This window comes from Petromyzon marinus, chromosome 71, assembly GCF_048934315.1.
Source record: "Petromyzon marinus isolate PM22_M1 ecotype Great Lakes invasive population chromosome 71, UKy_Petmar_22M1.pri1.0, whole genome shotgun sequence".
Classification (NCBI taxonomy): Eukaryota; Metazoa; Chordata; class Hyperoartia; order Petromyzontiformes; family Petromyzontidae; genus Petromyzon; species Petromyzon marinus.
In genome coordinates, this window is record NC_133737.1 from 2,961,744 (window position 1) to 2,980,587 (window position 18,844).

General features: G+C 44.2%; 1 protein-coding gene across 1 annotated transcript in view; it reads right to left on the minus strand.

Annotated features, from left to right (window-relative positions):
• Positions 1 to 1,479: 1,479 nt before the first annotated feature.
• LOC116957252 (uncharacterized) overlaps positions 1,480 to 18,844 on the minus strand; it is a 42,438-nt gene continuing 25,073 nt past the window's right edge. The window contains exon 3 of the transcript XR_012930529.1: positions 1,480 to 5,724. The gene's annotated coding sequence lies outside the window, so the exon portion shown is untranslated. The remainder of the gene's footprint in view (positions 5,725 to 18,844) is intronic.

An 18,844-nucleotide genomic window follows, 5' to 3' on the forward strand; every position in this document is an offset into this window, starting at 1 on the left:
GATATTTGAGCGATGTCAACTCAAAGTATAGAGAGAAACCCCAACCACCTTTGTCTCTCCCCGCAGCACGTGATAATATATACTCGAGAGAACATCTTCACTTGGAAATAAATCAAATACTATGAATCACAAGCAGGATCATAACTGTGTATGATAAGATACCAACTGTGATGTGAAATGTTAAACTTAAAAAATCTTAACCATTTCTTTGTGCGTTGGAAACGTGTACGAAAAAGGGGGGGGGGGGGAAACCCGCCCCTCTCTCTGGATGAACAGCGTCGACAGACAGACGCCTTCGAGATGAATCGAAGCGTCTGTTTCCTTGATGGTTTATGGCTTGAGGAAGACCCAAACAGAACCATGTCATAAATGCCACACACACGCACACACACACAGACCACGCCCCCCCCCCCTTCACTGCACAGAGAGAAGAATGTCTTTGACTATAACGGCTTGGTATCTTTCAAAAAAGTTCAGTCAGTGCAGTCCAGCCGAAGGAGGCAGTCAAGACTGATCAGCGATTCAAGACGTCGACAAGGCACGAGCAGTCGCAGCGAGCGGCTGGCTCGAAGGAGCGCTAGCCTCGCTGAGTAGCGAGGATCGCTGAGTCGCGATGTATCAATGAAAGTGACCTTAGAGCTGAAAGACAAAGTATCGCTTAAAGACCCTTATTTCTACGTCGAGTCCAGCTGTAGCGCGACCGACGCACCAAGCAAGAGTTTCTGCAACAAGCGGCCAAGCGTGCGCCGACTCGACTCATTCAGCAGAGGAAAAGCTTGGCCAGCCGCCAAGCAAGAGCACGCAGCCATCCAGCAGCGGAAAAAGACCGCCAGCACCGCCAAGCAAGCACGTGCAACGTGGCTCAACCAGCAGTGGAAAAGCTTGGACAGCCACCAACAACTTCAGCAAACCAGCGACCAAGCGCGTGCGACTTGAGTCATACAGCAGTGGAGGAAACCTGCTGTCAGCGAACCAGCACGGGCGCGTTCGCGCAGCTCAACAGAGAGAGCACGTGCGACTCAACTCACGCAACAGAAGAAAAAGCTTGGGCAGCCGCATCTTCAAGGAGAAAGAGCGCGGTCAGCAACGCCAAGCAAGAGCGTGCGCAGCTCATCCAGCAGTGGAGAGAAACTGCTGTCAGCGAACCAACACGGGCACATTCGCGCATCTTCAAGGAGAGGGAGCGCGTGCCACCAGCGTGCCATCAGCACGAGCATCAGCACCAGCGCGAGCCAACAGCGTGCCACCAGCGTGCCACCAGCACCAGCACCAGCGCGTGCCAACAGCGTGCCACCAGCGTGCTACAGCGCGCAACTTCGCGTCACCAGGGCTGAGAGGGCAGCGGGCCCGCACTCGACACCCATCATCGTGCGACGACGGCGAGCGTCGCGCTGACTCATCCAGCCAGCGATGGACAGAAACTGTGACAAAGCCGTTCGTATGCCCCCCCTCCCCCACACTCTCCCCCTCACTCCCCCACCGCAACACACAGGAAACACATTTTGGACACAAGAGATGCTAACCTCGGCGTCTGCTTTACGCAAAAAATTGAACAAGTGATAAATAAGACACACGATACGCATATCGGGATAATCAAGAAGGGTCGCCACTCCAAGGTGGTGCATTAAAAAAATCAATTCATAACGAAAAATACTGCTGTCATTGAGTTGCATAATAACCAATCGTCCTACTGTTAACGTGATAAGAATTGACTTGAAGGTCGATGAATGGATGTGGTACTGTGTGGGCAATGTTTAAACACGAATTTACATATTATAAGGTTAAGGTTTTGAAAGAATAGTTTACATGTCTTAATCTCTCTCTCAACCGATTGATTGCGTTACGCGTCGGGAATTAACCACAGGTGCCGTTATCGAGGTGAAACAACGCAATCGTGATGGTATCATGTTAACGCTGTGTTGAAATTCCAAGATCGAGAGTTTTCATATTATCCAAAAATTAAAGTTAGCTAGAAAATAAAATTGATTAAAGCAGGTTTGTGTGTGATTCTTGCTGAAATTCTGCGTAAAATTGTTCTGCGTATGAGATCTGAACCTTGAGGGGACCTATCATAAGCACACTAATCACTAATCCAGCACATAATCAATAAACGTTAAATGGGAGTAATCGTATCCTTATCGATAATACGGAATTAAATAGCAGAGTCCAATCGACTCTCTCTCATTTATGCTCACAACACCTACAGAACTGCATATGATCAATTGCATTGTTCCAATTAATAACCAAACCTCGTCACCGAGGCTGGACCTAATTATCATAACGACCTGCATTATCATAACCACGCCCACTCGCATAAATCAACACGATTATCTCTCGAATCAGCATAATTGATGCGCATAATTACACTAATTAACATCATTATGCAAATTTAAAATTTCATTCAATTTTCATTATTTTCATCAATTTTCATAACACCCATATATACAACACAGGGATGATGGGTCCGGCTCTGTCTGCATCAATGTGCGCGATGATCCCGTCACCAGAAACCACTCGCAACACGTCCGCTGGTTGCCGCGCATCACCCCCACTGTGAAGCGACTTGGAGAGACAGCGCCTATCGTCTTCCCCCCCCTCCGCTCCCTTTTCAAAAGAGTCCTCTTCCAGTTGTCTGTACGACTCGTGTTGCACAGAGGACACGCTACAGATCAAGTTATATCATTCCGTGCCAGTCTCTGATCCGACCCTCAACTAAATTTCACCTGTGGGTTGCGATTTCAAGGGGCACTCTCACGAATAGTGGTTGCACCAGCTTTCCCTTGAAGGGTTGACTTTGATCGAAGCATAATCAGAACTATTGTCACTATGGTCGTAATGGTTGGCTGTACACAGCGACCTCGCCACCGGGAATAGTAATGCTAGGCACTCTTCCCCAGGTTTGTATTGTAATACTGTGAGCACCAGCCTTGGCTGGCAGCCTCTCTCAATGACGCAACAAAAAAACCTCTACGTGATGTGTGGCTTCTGCCGATACAGAGCTCCCTATCAAATTGCCAGTCACGAGGGCAATCCCCGGAGCCTACCACTCGCAGTTCTTCTTCTTTAGTATGGCATTGTGAAAAGCAACAGTTTTTATTTTTAATGATCGTCATAAAGAAATGACGATCAGCTGTTTTTCGTTTAAAGTCGCTTCGGCTGTTTGTTGTCCGGATGTCTTTATTACCGCCATGTTTCTGTTCAAGTTTTGGGCAGCATTCCCCACGCTTCCATCACGGGCTGGAAGTGTTACATTTTTTTGCGCATCAGACTTGCAGACTCTCTCAAAAAGGGGCGCTGTGGCCTTTGAACTCGTGACCTATTGTGCCTGGGTGTGCTTGATGTTGCCATGTATTCTGTCCTCTCATCACGGGTTGGAAGTAAAAAAAATGGTATACCTCTTATAGCCTGGTACCGTACCACTTTCTGCAGTTTTGACTCTGCAAGTGACTCAAAGTACGTTTTGAGCAGCGTTCACAGCACTGACGTTGCAGTTTTTAATTATTGCATGGTATTTGATATATTAGGGGGAGGTGCCCCCTGCATACGTAATTTACTGCTACCATGTGCTGTTAGCTACTGGAAGACAAAGGCGGTTGATGAAGCTCTGATCCCGTGGAATACATATTATCTTGGTCGTGTGTGATTGACATATTTCGCATTGTATATCTTCTGAATGACCCTAGGTCTAACACTTTCATAATTATTATTTATTTCATGCTTAACCAAGATTTGTGGTATACCATAGTTGTTACCAAGGGTATTCCGAGGGGTGTATTAATCTTCGTTCCCCGTCTGTATCGCCAGGGATCCGTACTTCTTATTCAAGTTATATTTTGATATCCTGAGGTTGAATATATAGCTAAGCTTCGGACTTTACTGTTGCATTTTAAAAAATCCCCAGTCAGCTCAATTATTAACTGCCCTTGGATGGATTTTGCTGTCCAAGGGAGGTTTGTGACCCCTGATGTTTCCGTCTTATGTTTGTTTTATTGTGGGTTGTTTCCTTTATGGCGGCCTTCCCTTGAAGTCAACTGGGGATTTCCGGCAGAATCTCATGATCACCCCATTGGGTTTGCTGTTTATTATTACCATTTATGACTTCCCAAACAGGCTTGTAAGTAATTATCCTCCAGCTGTCTTTTGTGTGGCAAGGCAGGAGGCAGCGGCGAGGACTCACCCTTTCTGTGCCCCAGCGCTCCATCCCGATTAAAATTATTACAAAAAAAAGTTAGACTCACTTTCAATATATATTTTTGGAAAAGTTATATATATAACATTTTCTTTGAGTGTTTGTGATGAGATATGATACAAAACTCCGAGTTGCTGAGGCGATTAAGCAAGCACCATATAAATGCTAATATTATTATAACATAGTGAATGCTTGGGAGCTTATTGGCTCTCACTCCTAGTTAGAGATATACCCAACCCACAGGTCCGCAAATACTGGCCGCTCTTACTCTGCAGGTTGAACCTAGGAATGGAGTGTTCAACTTCACGTTCTTTTCATTAAAGGCCTGTGACGAAGGCGAATCTACTGGGGCTTCATTGTCTCAAGCTTATATATCTACCGGGTCTCCATTTGACTTTGTATTGTCTAAGAAGTCGACCCACACCTCCACTTCCACAAACTGCTGGGAGTTGCCTCGCTCTGCCTCACAGTCAGAATTCTCCTCCTGCTTCACGTTGCCTCCATCGATGTGAAAGTCCGATTTTGTAGTTGAATTTTCATCTTCACATTTCACCTTCACTTCTTCGCTCTTCACTGTCACCTCTTCACATTTCACCTTGATACATTTCATAGTGTCCAAGCTGGAATTCACTTCTGGTTCTTTTTTCAGAAGGGATGGACTCATTGCAGCACTTTGACTTTCACAAGTCGATTTCAGACTACACTCCTTGGGGATCTTCTGATGCTTGTGTGTTCTCTGGTGTCGATGAAGATGTCGTGACTGTGTAAATGCCTTACCACACACACTGCACTTGAAGGGTTTCTCTCCTGTGTGCGTTCTCTGATGTATTTTAAGATGGGATGACTCTGCAAATGCCTTCTCACACACAGTGCACTTGAAAAGTTTCTCTCCTGTGTGTGTTCTATGGTGTTTTTTTAAAGATTTGATGACTGTGCAAATGCCTTCTCACACACAGTGCACTTGAAATGTTTCTCTCCTGTGTGTGTTCTATGGTGTTTTTTAAGATTTTATGACTGTGCGAATGCCTTCTTACACACACTGCACTTGAAGGGTTTTTCTCCTGTGTGTGTTCTTTGGTGTTTTTCAAGATCTGATGACCATGCAAATGCCTTCTCACAGACAGTGCACCTGAAGGGTTTCTCTCCCGTGTGTGTTCTCTGGTGTATTTTAAGGGCGGATGAATCTGAAAATGCCTTCCCACACACACTACACCTGAAGGGTTTCTCCCCTGTGTGTGTTCTCTGGTGTTTTTTTAAGAACAGATGAATCTGAATATGCCTTCCCACACACACTACACCTGAAGGGTTTCTCTCCAGTGTGTGTTCTCCGGTGTTTTTGAAGAACTGATGACTATGCAAATGCCTTCTCACACACAGTGCACTTGAAGGGTTTCTCTTCTGTTTGAGTTCTCTGGTGCCGTGTCACACTTCCAGTACAATCCATGCTGTTTGCATCCTGGTCCCATTGTCTTTTTGTACCGGGCTGCGCTGAGTGCCTTTGCTCCATCAGACCAATTCTGCTGAGGAAGCGTCAGCTGCAGATAGAAAAAATATCCATACCATCTACGTCAGTATCAAGGCACAGAGGAATACATATATACATAGTCACACGTGACTTACACGTCTATATTTATTAATATATTCAAGATATTCCCCAATTCATCACACGGGCTGTTAAGGCATGCAATTTAGAGGGCAAATGGTTATAGATATGCCTGGACGCCCTAGTATCTTCAACATAAATATTAACCCAAAACACCAAGCATACAATTTTGGCTGCCTGGCAACAAAAGCAATATTTATGAAAGCAAAATTCAGCTAACATAGCAAAGGCTGTAGAAAATAATACTATTTTTATTATGCAAAAGTGCATAAATTAATGTTCAATCACAACTTAGAGGTGTGAAGCCAGGCTCAGATTTGCTTGAATGCTTGGATGAACAGAGCTAACTTCAGCTGCATATATGCTGTGTTAATTTCCTGACTGTTTCCATTCTTACAAAAAGTTCCAGAGGAAAACTAAAATAAGCTATTGTTTTGATTTAACCTCCATGTTGAATAGTTAATATACTTTACTGCAAATACAAACTTGACACTGTCACACACTGGCATGGTACAAAGGTGGTGGTGTGTCCAGAAGCATGCCTGGCCACCTTCATCTGCTCAGTATTAACGCTTCCCCACTTCACCATGTAATTAATTTAAGATCAATCAACATAGCAGAGGACCACAATAAGTTCAGCTTTCACTTATCAATCATGTTTGCTGTCGGCAATCAAACTTACTGTTGAGTTCATAGCTACCCACAAAGATAAACTCTTTAAAACATATACATTTCACATGGATCATTACATCTTACCTATACAAGTCATTTTTGTCTGTCTGACTGTCCGTCGGTCTGTGGACGAAACTTGTGACGGATTTGACTCACGAACCGTGGGGTTTTTTGGTAAAAAAAGTGCCCAAGTACCATGCGATAAGCCCCGTGGTGAGTACTATTTGTATTTCACGTCCGCCAACTTTAAAGTAGTTAAATTAACAATTTAGTATAAGAATAGGTTTTCCCCTTTTTTCTGGCAACAAAACGGGTGTTAAGATGTTAAAACACCAAACTTAAACCTTTTGCAAGGAATCATGTCTGCATTAACCACATATACTTGTGGTCAAAATGCAAAAAAACATGCTCTGATAGTACAGTATATGGATTGTCTTTGAAACTGATTGGTCCACACCAGAGACAGCTTTCTTTCGAGCCTCATCTCAAACAGTGTTAGACCAGCGGACGCCAAAAGGCAAAGGAGGTCCCATGATATAACAATTTAGTACTATTAATTATTATATTACTATGCTGAGCACGCGCCAAAGCACACATCTGCGCATGTGCAAGACAGCTGACCCGTGGTTGCCCCTAACAATACACACACGCTATCAGTGGAGGGGGGAATTTTGCATTCGCGTTCAAAATTGACAAAAATAATACACAGAACTGAGGTAAAATTTTCACACTGTGATGTCCTCCCCCCACCCCAGGTGTGCATTTACTACGATAGTCGGTTGATGATACTACTATAGTCCGTAGATAACTACTGCCGAGCAGGCGGGGGGATGGTGGGGGACGGGGGGAGGGGTAGCAGCCCAGCCCCAGCCTGCCAAGGTGCCACCTCGGCCGGCTGGGAAATCTAGGTGAGGCCGGGGCCCCTGCATGGGAATAGGCCTTACCACGACACTGTTAGGTAAGTACTATATTCTTGGTTCTTTTGCTAAAGTCACGTAGATAGAAATAGTAAACATAATATAAAAATAATCTAGATTTGAATATAGAATTGGTTGATTCCCACCACCATCTGGCACAGAAGAATTCCCTCATCAAACACTACACCATAGGGCCCACTGCATTTCTGACCTACACCACCTAGCCAGTGAACTGGATCACATACACCAGGCCCTTGAAATGAATGGGTACTTGGACCGCATTATTCGCAAAGCTGTTTCTCCAAACATGGAGAAACAACCCCCTGAGACGCCGATCAAAACCATCACGTTATCATACATAGCAGGCGTTACCAAAAAGATTTCCAAAATCTGAAACAAACACAAGATCCAGGTCCGATTCAGTACAGTACACAAAATCCGTGATCTAATCCCATCTGTGAAGGATGTCATTCCTGACATGCAATATCCCGGAGTCTACAAACTAAGTTGCACTTCTTCTTGGTTCTTTCGGTAAAGTCACGTAGAAGGGAAATAATAATAATAAAATAAAAAATGAACATAATAAAATAAAATTATCACGACGTTTCGGCCACAACACAAGTAGCTGTCCTCAGGTGAAGAAACAGAACTGTCGGAAAGACAGCGCTCATTGGAGCGCTGTCTTTATTTTATTATTTCCCTTCTACGTGACTTTACCGCAAGAACCAAGAAGATGAATCCCTGCAGTCACGAAAGCTTTATATCCAAATTTAAGTTTCACTTGTGGTAGGTATTACATTGCGGAAACGAAACGACATATCTCGGACCGTGTTCGCGAGCACAAGTCAGATCTGAAACACGGCATAACTAATACCCCCGCCGTGGCTGACCATTGCTATAACGCTGTGGGCTCTCATGATATTGTGTTTTTTCCGAGACCAAGGTACTCTGCAAACCTTCGGGCTACTATCAAAGGTTTGTTCATGAATCCATCCAGATATATAAACATAGACATAACTTCAACCTAGAAGATGGATACAAATTGAGCAATTATTGGAAGGATATTATGAACCAGGTAAAACCTTAACTGCTTTACGGTGTTGCCTTCATATCCGCATCTCCAGTTTCTTCAGCCTCCCACTCCCAGCCCTGCTCACTTCCCCGCCCCCCCCCCCCCCCGGCATTTTGCCTTGCTCTCCTTGCTCGCCCTACCACACACCCCCCCTCTCTATCTCTCCTCCCTGGCTCCTCCCCCCTCTTACCTATATAGACTCTTGTCACAGCAGCTCTCTTGCCCACTTCAGCAATTGTCTCTTGCTGTGGTTGTCCCACTTGATGACGAATACTTGTGTTGTGCCAGAAACGTGATTTAATTTATTTTATACCTACATGACTTCACCGAAAGAGCCAAAGAGTGATATAAAAATAATAAACAAAAAAACACTAATGCAGATAGGCCTGGTTCTTAATCAGAGTTAAGTGTACTGGCAGTTTATAATGTAGACTATGTTTAGGGCTAGCCTAGCTCTAATCTCAGAGAGAATAAGATTGCTCCGATTTGAACTTGATAATTTAGATAAGACTCTGTTAGCATTAACAGATAAAATGTCCACATCTGATTGGGACCATGTAGATAACATGACAGTTTATTCAGCTACTTCAATGTCAACTAAATGTAAAGTTAATTGATTGGTAAATTCAACCTCCTGTCAAAAAGAAGCCAAAGCCACACATTAAAAAGTCAGATGTTAACAAGATTGTTATCAATCAGAGTAACAGCCCAATTTCCGACAGCCTAAAATCGGTACTAGCTAAAGCAGGGGTGGGCAAATTTTTTGACTCGCGGGCCACAATGGGTTCTAAAATTTGACAGAGGGGCTGGGACAGGAACAGATGGATGGAGTGTTTGTGTGAACTAATATAAATGACATGTAAAAATAATTACATGAAAGGATTTGGCCTTTAACAGCATTTATTTGCAAGGCAATTTAACAAATTGCACGAACATGAACAATACAAAAACATGTCGTAACTCCCGGTCAAAGTGCACCATCTAATGGGGAAATGGGGGCATTACAGGAGAAAGGTAAAAATTAATTTAATAATAATATTTGGACAAGTTTGGCGGGCCAGATTAAAAAGCCCAATGGGCCGTATACGGCCCGGGGGCTGTAATTTGCCCATGTCTAAGCTAAAGGGTTGAATTTCGCAGTCTCCCCTAAACACATCCCAGTGAGTGATATCATTGCGCCAGGTCGATATAGCCCTCAAAGGTTTGGGACACATCCCGGCAGACGTTGCAAGATCTGAAATAGCTGCTATCCTCAAAAACGCAAAGAAACATGTGAGCAACATAAGCAAGGATGAGCGTTTTGAACTCGCTCAATTAAAAAAGAGAGATGACATTGTCATCCTCTCAGCCGACAAAGGCTATCTCACGGTCATCATGGATAAAACCACTCACAACAACAAAATGCAGGACCTTCTAAATGATGGCAGCTATACCAAAATCAATAGAGATCCCACCAACCACCTAGCCAAGAAAACCAACAATATCATCACTAATTCGACTTCTCTAATTGAACCGACCAAGCAGCTCTCTAAAACCTTCGGCTGCTAGACCACCCAGATTTTATGGCCTTCCAAAAATCCACAAAGAAGGTACCCTGCTCCGTCCTATCATCTTCACCATGAACTCACACACCTACAAACTGGCCCGATTTCTGTCCGAGGCCCTGCTTCCTTTCACGCGTAAGACCACCTCAGCTGTACTTAACTCAGCTCACTTTGTTTCTCTAATCAAGGACATCTCACTGTCTCCAAATGATTTGCTTGTCAGTTTCGATGTAGACTTCCTGTTCACCAAGGTACCTGTACCTGACACCATTGCAATCATTGAAGACTTGGTCCAACAGTGACTGAATCCAGATGTACCAACTTTGGTAAGGCACTGCCTTACCAACACTTACTTCACCTGGAATAGTTCATTCTACAAACAAAATGAGGCTACCCAAATGAGTTCTACCTTACTACTACAGCCAGTACACACTGCTATAGAGTTAGTATAGCTACTACTACGGCCAGTACACACTGCTATAGAGTTAGTATAGCTACAATTACAGCCAGCACACTCTGATATACATATAGTATAGCTACTACTACAGCCAGTACACACTGCTATAGAGTTAATATAGATAATACTATGGCCAATACACTGATATAGAATTAGTATAACTACTACTACGGCCAGTAGACACTGCTATAGAGTTAGTCGAGCTACTACAGCCAGTACACACTGCTGGCGAGTTAGTTTCGCTACTATTACAGACAGTACACACTGCTACAGAGTTAATATAGCTACTACAGCCAGTACGTACTGCTATAGTTAGTATAGCTAATACAGCTAATACATACCACTGGAGTGATAGCTACTACTACAGCTAGTACATACTGCTGTAGTGATAGTAGCTACTACTACAGCCAGTACACACTACTGTAGTGATAATAGATACTACTACAGCCAGTACATACTACTGTAGTGATGGTAGCTACTACTACAGCCAGTACATACTACTGTAGTGATAGTAGCTACTACTACAGCCAGTACAAACTACTGTAGTGATAGTTGATAGTGCTATCGAGTCGGTATGTACTACTATAGAGTTAGTAGATATTACTAAAGTCAGTATTTCCTACTATAGAGTTAGTAGCGCCTGCTATAGTGTCGATATATACTATTATAGAATCGGTAGACACGACTGCAGTCAGTATAAACTACTGTAGATTCACTATATACTACTATAGTCAGCAGTTACGACTATAGAGTTGGTAGATACTACGGTGGAGTCGGTAGATACTACTGTAAAGTCGGGAGATACAGCTGCAGAGTCAGTAGAAGCTACTTTTATAGAGTAAGCAGATACTACTTTCGAGTTAATAGTTACCACTATAGTCGGTAAATACTACTATAGCAGTGGTTCTTAACCTGGGGTTCAGCACGCACCCCCTGGGGGTGCGAGATGCCCTTTCTGGGGGTGCGAGACACGGCCAGATTTTTTCGAAGGCAAATGATCGAAAACACATCAAGCATGGGCACGTTAAGTACAACTTACTTTGTTTAATCAAACCAATGCATTTATTCACATTATATCTTTTTATTATTGAGAACCAAAGGGGGCGCAGGCTGCAGTCAAGGTTAAGAACCACTGTACTATAGTCAGTAGATACTAGCCAGTAGATACCACTACAGTCAGTAAATACTGCTAGTCAGGGTATACTACTATAGTCGGTAGATACTACTATAGAGTCGGTAGATAGTACCGTAGAGTCAGTAGATACCACAATAGTCAGTATACTGCTATAGAGTTTACAGATACTACCATAAAGTCAGTAGTTACTGCTATAGAGCTAGTAGTTACTACTATTGTAAGTGGTTACCACTATACAGTCAATAGATACGACTATAGATTAAGTAGATACTATAGTCATATTCTTTTGGTCTTTCGATAAAGCCACGTAGATATAAAAAGTAATACAAATAATCACAATATCACGACGTTTCGATTGCAACACAATCGTCATTAGGTAGGTAAGAGCTGCTGAAGCAAGAAAAAATATATGGTGGGAGCGCCGCTAAGACAGGGAGTTATAGAGGTTTAAGATGGGTATAGCCCCTCGGTCAGTGCGTGGGGCTAGAGATGAAATTTGCATGTAAATGTAAGATAGGAGAAATCTTGATAAACGCAGCTGTGGGAGTGGCCATTGTATTGTGAGAGATTAGCACGTCAATGTAAGAAATTTGCTTGTAAATGTAAGCAAGAGAGAGCTCGGAAAGGAACATCACCACATGGAGGTGGAAAAGGATGGCAAGCTGCCATTTACTAATACAGCTAACGGTGGCTATGTTAGTGAATGGAACTCAGAGATTCGAAAATAACTGCTAACATAGGTAGTAGGTAGGAAGGGAACAACACAGCCAGTTATGACCAAATAATAACCTCCTTCCAATGATTTCTCAGTTTGTACCCATCTTCTTGGTTGGAATTGTGTCTGTGTTTATATCTTGGCAAAATAAATTTTGCGTGTGCCCACAGCTTTAAAATAATGATCAGCCACGGCTCAGGTATTGGTCCTAACATGTTTCAGATCTGCCTTATGTTCACGAATCCGGTCCGAGACATGTTGCTTAGTTTCCCCAATGTAACTGCTGCCGCAGACACAGCTTAGTTTGTAGACACCAGGGTATTGCATGTCAGGGATCACATCCTTCACAGATGGGATCAATTTATGAGTTTTATGTACTGTGTTGAATCGTACCTGGATTTTGTGTTTGCTCATGATTTTGGAAATATTTTTGGTGACCCCTGCTATGTATGGCAAGGTGATGGTTTTGATTGGGTCCTCAGATAGTTCTTTCCCAATGGTTGGGGTGATAGCTTTACGGATTGTGTAGTCCGAATACCCATTCATCTTGGCTTGGCGTACGTGCTCCAGTTCACTGGCTCAGTGGTGATGGTCGGAAATACAAGCTTCATGGTATAGAGCTCTATGGTATACTACTATAGTAATTAGATACTACTGTAGTCAGTAATTACTACTATAGAGTTGGTTGATACTACTATGAAGTCAGCAGATACTCCTATAGAGTCAGCAGATACTACTAAACAGTTAGTAGTTACTATAGAGTCAGTAGATACTACTGTTGAATCAGTAGATAGTACTGTAGGGTCAATATATACTGCTATACAGTCAGTAGATACTACTGTAGAGCCAGATACTACTATAGAGTCACGAGATACTACTCACTCTATTGTATGTAGCATGTGTAGGTATATATGCCTACGGAGGGGTAAAACATTTTTTGAGGTCGAAATTTTCAGAAACCTTTTAGATCATCTATTTACCCGCTACTTTCTACTACTTTTGGATTCAGGACTTTTTCAAACCTCTTATAATTTTGTTGATGGACAAATGGACAGACAAACGGAACGCCGGGCTTTCACAATAGCTTAGTACTTGTGTATGAATGTTATGTTTTAACAGAAGTTTTGAAATAGATTTTTCACCCGGGCAACGCCGGGTACTTCCTGCTAGTATTATATAAACAAAACATCCACCATTCCTGACGAATTGCAAGTAACCTTATCGCAGTGCTAATGCCATGAAACGTGCAATTTAAGGCCATGTAAGTGTGGATTCCTTGTCAGCGGGTAATGGGAATGATCCAAATGTCAAGGGATGACCGACAGATGAACCAGCTGTGCTCCCCACTGTCTTGCTGGGTTTTAGAAACCCAGCGTTCCACCTATTCATGTGGGCGTTGCGCTTCCAACCTCATCGTTTTTGCAGAGCAAATATCTCTTATCTGCCATGCAGCATACCTCACGGGCCTCCTCCACAGAGGCCGATCTTCACTAGCACCAGTCATCGGCAGGTCCGATCACCTCCACATTCTCCAATCTCTTTTCTCGCCAATGCCATGCCTGTTCAGCCCTTAATATCTGGACAAATAAAAGCTGCTTGAGCATGCAGTGTCTGGGACTGCGGGATTCATGACCGAATCAATGCAGCCTCGCCTGCCAAAGAGACTCTAGATTAGAGGCCAACCGAAACTGAATTTCTGGTTTCGGCTGAAACCAAACTGAAAGTTAAAAATTTTATTTCGGCGAAACCGAAATTTTTACTCCACTTTCGGCCGAAACCGAAGCCGAAACCGAAAGTTTAACTCCACTTTCGACCGAGACCGAAACAGAAAGGTATATAACCGAAGTTACCGAACACAAGATTTATTAAATATGTTATGATGCAATGCTACTTTAAAAATAAATCTAGAACTCATCATTCAGAGCCTACAGTAAGAGTCGCTAAATGGCAAATCTTTAGGTATTGCTTACCTAGTAATTATATCCAAACAAACGAATGTTGTAGTTAAGAAACAACAGTTTTTCCGCATTTTCGCCCAGCAGGTTGCTGCGCCGGTCTGCATACAACTGTCCTGCTGCACTAAACAACTGTTCACTGGCCACGCTGATCAGCGGTGCAGACAAGTATTTTTGAGCAGCGGCTTCCAGAAGTGGGTATTGACTGCAATGCCAGTACGCACATATGCCCGTGGTCATTCGAGGCAAACGCAGTTCCTTCAAGTAATTGGTCAACTGCTGTTCGAACGGCGGTATGGCGTCAGTTTGAATGTCGACATTTTGTGATGGATTCACATTAGCAGGTTGGCTGTCATGCGCAGCCCAGGGATCATCCTCCTCTTGAGCATCGGATTCGGAAGTCTCGCTGCTCTCAAGTCCTGGCTCAACGTTGTCAATTGGCGAAGCTGCGGATGGCGCAGTCATATTTTTCATAGCGCTTTCTTGGACTGAGCGTATAAAGTTCAGAACCACTTTCTTCGCTGCCACTGCCTTCAGCACATTGAAATAAGTATCCTTGAAGCGTGGGTCAATCAGCGTCGCAGCAAGGGTGCCGAGGAACTGATATCAGAGAATCGACAGCACATTGCATCACGCAGCGCCACTTTCATTTGCTTGAGGCCCTGGTCTGCTGCTGTAGTGTTGAGCATGTTATTCAAATTTGAGACGAGCAGGATAACAACAGAAATACATGCATCGTCAACACAAATCTCCAGCGTTGCAGTGTAAAATGGTTTAAGAATTTTAACAACTCTTCCTGCCAGTTCCCACTCTGCGATTGAGAGACTGTCGATTCCACCACGCTGCACACTGTACAGATTAACCGCCTTGCGCTGTTCGACCAGCCGCTCCAGCATAAGATACATACCATTCCATCTCGTCTCGACGTCTTGCAGTAGTGAATGTTCTGGGGGTTTAACCGTTTGCTGGTGTTCCACGAGATGACGGCAAGCCTGCTCACTATGCTTCAAGTGAGTGACAATCTTGCGAGCCTTTTTGATGACAACTTCTACTGATGTCTGCGTGAACAGGGCATCACGCAAAACCAACTGTAATGCGTGGGACATGCAGCCAATATCAGTGACGCCTGCGAGTCTCATTGCCAGTTTCATGTTGGCGGCATGGTCTCGCACTCCAACGTGAATCTTCTCCGCAATCTCCCATTTCGTCATGGCTTCACAAAGTTTCGATGCAAGATATTTTCCATCATGATCTTGTTCCAGCACCGTCACACTCAAGATAACTTTGCGCCACACAGCATCATGAATGAAATGACCCGTGAAGCTGAGTAATGAGCATGATTTTGTTGGATTGCTCCATCCATCTGTAGTAAACGATATCCATGTGGCCTCCTGCAACAGATTTGACACGTGTTTCACGACTTTGCCTTATGTGGCAGGCATCAGCGTTGTTCCGTAGTATTTTTCGCATTTCACCTTATAGCGATGAGCGCTGAGTGGATCACCAATGTTCAGTCTTTTGAATGCTTCACTTTCAACAACTGAGTAGGGTAACATGTTGACAACGATCAAGTCCATGATGCACTCATCAATTCGCTGAACTGCAACGTGGTCATCAGGCCAGACGATTCTGCTCTCGGCCATTGATGTCAAGGATGTCTGCACAAAATTTGGTAATGCATGTTTAGTCGCTTTCTCTTCTATCATCATCTAACAGTTTGTTGCATTCTTTGCACTGCGCCTTGCTTGCATCAGAATCAACTTTAGTGAAGTAATCCCACACCGCATGTTTCGACATTCTTCACGGTGATTAACTGCTCCGTTTATTAACTTTAATTTTCTACTTCACTGAGATTTGTAATTTCGTTATCACTAATTCACTGTGGAACTATTAACTAACTGAATATCAATATTGTCAGACTTCGAATCTCAGTATCAACATGCGTGTAGACTGAAGTGAACGCAACACATAAGCCAAGGCGGGCAGGCGGCTGGAACAGAAAATGGAGGCACTTTGTTGTCTTCCCGCCAAAGAGACTCCACCCACAGATGTAGATGCAGGCTGCCGTCTGTTGACCGGTCGTATATACATTAGCAGAGGGGCCGCCCATAAATGACGTCACGCGATTTTGGACGATTTCCCCCCCCCTCCCCTTCGTTATACGGCGTGACAAAAAGTCAGACCCCCCCTCAAATATGATGTCACAAAGCTCTGCTCCCCCCTGCCCCCAAATAAAAAACATGCTTCAAATCCCTTTAAACTAGTGTCATAGGGCGTACTTTATGTGACGCTGCACTCTGATGTTGTAGGAGAAAATATTTATTAAAAAGTCTACTTAATTAAGTAGAACGTGTTGTCTATATTTATTTAAAGTTGCGCATTTTGATGTGACATCACATTTCTCAACCCCCCACCCCCCTCGTCACACATCGTCACAAATGTCTTACCCCCCAGAGCATGGTTGCGATTGTAACCTCGCTCCCAAGCTGCTGCTGACGTGTTTGCAGCCTATCGCATAAGATTGCCTAGTGCCGACTGACCGGCTGATAGACGTAGCACTGTTGTATATGAGCCTTTTCCAAAATTGATATTAACAATAATATTTGCCGTTATATATCATATTTTTTTAACAAATGAAAAAAAATCAATACAACCCGTAAGCCAGGCACACGAAAAACCAGATGTCGGTCATAAACAGGCCATTAATAAATAAAGAAATAATAAAACTCTCGAGGCGAGGATGTTAGCAGCTATCTGCGAAGATCTCCAGATGAACAAGAGTTTGATGTGCCCTAAGGGAGGTCATGCAGAGGGAAGCCCTCCGCAAGCCAGAAATGAGGACGCCCACGGGTTAAACCATTTTTTTTTAAAACAACGGTTAAAATGTAAAATGCAATAACAAGAATAAGCTAAAGTTAGCGGTCCTCGCGCTCACTCCAATTAAGACCAGGCCACCAGATACATCAGTGAATTATTATCCAATAATTAATTCGCTATCAAATGATGTTCACCTTTAATACTTTGACTGTTGAAACAAAGCTTGGAGACAAAATACAGTCACATCAAAGGTTTTCGAGAAGGAATGAGGCGAACGGGCAAACTTACGAAAGAGTTTAAACAATATCCCAAGCAACCCCGACCACATTTGTCTCTCCCGAAGAGCGCGAGAGAGGAATTTCACGCCAGGGCAAACAGATCGTTATCGCAGGAGCCATCTGTACACACACACGAACTCACACACACAGACCCCGCCCCCCCTTTTCCACTGCGCAGAGAGAATTGTCTTTGAATATAACGGTCAGCCGCATTTTCAAAAGTCAGTGAAGTTAAGTCAAGAGTCAAGACAGATCAGCGAGTCAAGACGTCCACAGGACGAGCAGTCGCATGGAGCGGCTGGCTCCGAGCCTCGCTGAGTAGCGAGGATCGCTGAGTCGCGATGTATCAACAAAAGTGAGTCATACAGCAGTGGAGAGAAACTGCTATCAGCGAACCAGCACGGGCGCGTTCGCGCACTTCAACAGAGAGAGCACGTGCGACTCGGCTCACTCAGCAGAAGAAAAACTTGACCTGTCGCCCGCGAGCGCAGTGTCAGATACTACAGCAGCGGAAAGAGCGCGCACCGGCGCAGCTCATCCAGCAGTGGAGGAAACTGCTGTCAGCGAATCAGCACGGGCGCGTTCGCACATCTTCAAGGAGAAAGAGCGCGGCCAGCAACGCCAAGCAAGAGCGTGCAGCAGCTCAGCCAGCAGTGGAGAGAAACTGCTATCAGCGAACCAGCACGGGCGCGTTCGCGCATCTTCAAGGAGAGGGAGCGCGCGCCACCAGCGTGCCATCAGCACCAGCATCAGCACCAGCGTGCCACCAGCACCAGCGCGTGCCAACAGCGTGCCACCAGCACCAGAGCGTGCCAACAGCGTGCCACCAGCGTGCTACAGCGCGCAACTTCGCGTCACCAGGGCTGAGAGGGAAGCGGCCCTGCAACTCAACACCCATCGGCGCGACGACGGCGAGCGTCGTGCTGACTCATCCAGCCAGCGGTGGACAGAAACTGGCAGTCGTTCGTATGCTCCTCCCCCACACTCCCTCCTCACTCCCCCACCGCTACACAACGAACAAACATTTTTTTTGACAAGGAAATCAACATAGGCGTTTGCTCAACGCAAGAAATCAACAACCTTCCCATTAAACATACAAGACTCATGATAACTGCGTCAACTATTAGCTGATAACGAAAAACATCGCCACCCATTGAGTTACGTTGATGAGGCAATCAGAATTATTTCAGTCGAACGCTTTAATTGCATAATCATTGATGAATCAATGAACGAACATCGCCGTGGTACTGTGCTGACGATTTCAAGCATAATAATTTCGCATATCAGAATGTGTTAAGGATTGGATACGAATCAAAGACCGAGTGCTGTGTTGTGTAATCATTCAAGAATACGAGTTTGCATATTATAAGGTTAAGGTTTGATAGCATAGTTCGCTTGTTTTTAATCTCTCTCTCAACAACCGATCGATTGCGTTACGCGTCGGGAATTAACCACAAGTGCCGCTATCGAGGTGAAACAACGCAATTGTG